This window comes from Lotus japonicus, chromosome 6 (genome assembly GCF_012489685.1).
Source record: "Lotus japonicus ecotype B-129 chromosome 6, LjGifu_v1.2".
NCBI lineage: Eukaryota > Viridiplantae > Streptophyta > Magnoliopsida > Fabales > Fabaceae > Lotus > Lotus japonicus.
The window spans coordinates 28,902,621-28,906,153 of NC_080046.1; positions in this window are offsets into that span (position 1 = coordinate 28,902,621).

Consider the following 3,533-nt stretch of genomic DNA (forward strand, 5'->3'; position numbering starts at 1 on the left):
GTTCTTGAGCGGCCGCATCTTACAGCTTCTGACAATCGCGGGACCCTCCAAAAAGTCGAAACTTCACAAAAGTTCTCTTTCAAAGTTGTAGCTCGTTACGTTAGCTCCGCGAGGCCTCAATCAGACTGATATTTCGCGACTTGTAGCCTGAGGTGTGATCCTTTCATCGCAGACTGTGTCGAGAATTTGATGTTCTTGAGCGGCGGCATCTCACAGCTTCCGACAATTGTGGGACCCTCCAAAAAGTTGAAACTTCACAAAAGTTCTTTTTCAAAGTGGTAGCTCGTTACGTTAGCTCCGCGAGGCCTCAATCAGACTGAAATTTCGCGACTTGTAGCCTGAGGTGAGATCCTTTCATTGCAGACTATGTCGATAATTTGATGTTCTTGAGCGGCCGCATCTAACAGCTTCCGACAATCGCGGGACCGTCCAAAAATTCGAAACTTCACAAAAGTTCTGTTTCAAAGTTGTAGCTCGTTACGTTAGCTCCGCGAGGCCTCAATCAGACTGAAAATTCGCGACTTGTAGCCTGAGGTGTGATCCTTTCATCGCAGACTGTGTCAAGAATTTGGTGTTCTTGAGCGGCGGCAGCTCACAACTTCCGACAATCGCGGGACCCTCCAAAAAGTTGAAACTTAACAAAAGTTCTTTTTCAAAGTGGTAGCTCGTTACGTTAGCTCCGCGAGGCCTCAATCAGACTGAAATTTTGCGACTTGTAGCCAGAGGTGTGATCCTTTCATCGCAGACTGTGTCGAGAATTTGATGTTCTTGAGCGGCAGCATCTCACAGCTTCCGACAATTGTGGGACCCTCCAAAAAGTTGAAACTTCACAAAAGTTCTTTTTCAAAGTGGTAGCTCGTTACGTTAGCTCCGCGAGGCCTCAATCAGACTGAAATTTCGCGACTTGTAGCCTGAGGTGAGATCCTTTCATTGCAGACTGTGTCGATAATTTGATGTTCTTGAGCGGCCGCATCTAACAGCTTCCGACAATCGCGGGACCGTCCAAAAAGTCGACACTTCACAAAAGTTCTGTTTCAAAGTTGTAGCTCGTTACGTTAGCTCCGCGAGGCCTCAATCAGACTGAAAATTCGCGACTTGTAGCCTGAGGTGTGATCCTTTCATCGCAGACTGTGTCAAGAATTTGGTGTTCTTGAGCGGCGGCAGCTCACAGCTTCCGACAATCGCGGGACCCTCCAAAAAGTTGAAACTTAACAAAAATTCTTTTTCAAAGTGGTAGCTCGTTACGTTAGCTCCGCGAGGCCTCAATCAGACTGAAATTTCGCGACTTGTAGCCTGAGCTGTGATCCTTTTATCGCAGACTGTGTCGATAATTTGATGTTCTTGAGCGTCGGCATCTCACAGCTTCCGACAATCGCGGAACCCTCCAAAAAGTCGAAACTTCACAAAAGTTCTCTTTCAAAGTGGTAGCTCGTTACGTTAGCTCCGTGAGGACTCAATCAGACTGAAATTTGACGACTTGTAGCCGGAGGTGTGACCCTTTCATCGCAGACTGTGTCGATTATTTGATGTTCTTGAGCGGCCGCATCATACAGCTTCTGACAATCGCGGGACCCTCCAAAAAGTCGAAACTTCACAAAAGTTCTTTTTCAAAGTTGTAGCTCGTTACGTTAGCTCCGCGAGGCCTCAATCAGTCTGAAATTTCGCGACTTGTAGCCTGAGGTGTTATCCTTTCATTGCACACTGTGTCGAGAATTTGATGTTCTTGAGCGGCGGCATCTCACAGCTTCCGACAATTGTGGGACCCTCCAAAAAGTTGAAACTTCACAAAAGTTCTTTTTCAAAGTGGTAGCTCGTTACGTTAGCTCCGCGAGGCCTCAATCAGACTGAAATTTCGCGACTTGTAGCCTGAGGTGAGATCCTTTCATTGCAGACTATGTCGATAATTTGATGTTCTTGAGCGGCCGCATCTAACAGCTTCCGACAATCGCGGGACCGTCCAAAAAGTCGAAACTTCACAAAAGTTCTGTTTCAAAGTTGTAGCTCGTTACGTTAGCTCCGCGAGGCCTCAATCAGACTGAAAATTCGCGACTTGTAGCCTGAGGTGTGATCCTTTCATCGCAGACTGTGTCAAGAATTTGGTGTTCTTGAGCGGCGGCAGCTCACAACTTCCGACAATCGCGGGACCCTCCAAAAAGTTGAAACTTAACAAAAGTTCTTTTTCAAAGTGGTAGTCGTTACGTTAGCTCCGCGAGGCCTCAATCAGACTGAAATTTTGCGACTTGTAGCCAGAGGTGTGATCCTTTCATCGCAGACTGTGTCGAGAATTTGATGTTCTTGAGCGGCAGCATCTCACAGCTTCCGACAATTGTGGGACCCTCCAAAAAGTTGAAACTTCACAAAAGTTCTTTTTCAAAGTGGTAGCTCGTTACGTTAGCTCCGCGAGGCCTCAATCAGACTGAAATTTCGCGACTTGTAGCCTGAGGTGAGATCCTTTCATTGCAGACTGTGTCGATAATTTGATGTTCTTGAGCGGCCGCATCTAACAGCTTCCGACAATCGCGGGACCGTCCAAAAAGTCGACACTTCACAAAAGTTCTGTTTCAAAGTTGTAGCTCGTTACGTTAGCTCCGCGAGGCCTCAATCAGACTGAAAATTCGCGACTTGTAGCCTGAGGTGTGATCCTTTCATCGCAGACTGTGTCAAGAATTTGGTGTTCTTGAGCGGCGGCAGCTCACAGCTTCCGACAATCGCGGGACCCTCCAAAAAGTTGAAACTTAACAAAAATTCTTTTTCAAAGTGGTAGCTCGTTACGTTAGCTCCGCGAGGCCTCAATCAGACTGAAATTTCGCGACTTGTAGCCTGAGCTGTGATCCTTTTATCGCAGACTGTGTCGATAATTTGATGTTCTTGAGCGTCGGCATCTCACAGCTTCCGACAATCGCGGAACCCTCCAAAAAGTTGAAACTTCACAAAAGTTCTCTTTCAAAGTGGTAGCTCGTTACGTTAGCTCCGTGAGGACTCAATCAGACTGAAATTTGACGACTTGTAGCCGGAGGTGTGACCCTTTCATCGCAGACTGTGTCGATAATTTGATGTTCTTGAGCGGCCGCATCATACAGCTTCTGACAATCGCGGGACCCTCCAAAAAGTCGAAACTTCACAAAAGTTCTTTTTCAAAGTTGTAGCTCGTTACGTTAGCTCCGCGAGGCCTCAATCAGTCTGAAATTTCGCGACTTGTAGCCTGAGGTGTTATCCTTTCATTGCACACTGTGTCGAGAATTTGATGTTCTTGAGCGGCGGCATCTCACAGCTTCCGACAATTGTGGGACCCTCCAAAAAGTCGAAACTTCACAAAAGTTCTCTTTCAAAGTGGTAGCTCGTTACGTTAGCTCCGCGAGGCCTCAATCAGACTGAAATTTCGCGACTTGTAGCCTGAGGTGAGATCCTTTCATTGCAGACTATGTCGATAATTTGATGTTCTTGAGCGGCCGCATCTAACAGCTTCCGACAATCGCGGGACCCTCCAAAAAGTCGAAACTTCACAAAAGTTCTCTTTCAAAGTGGTAGCTCGT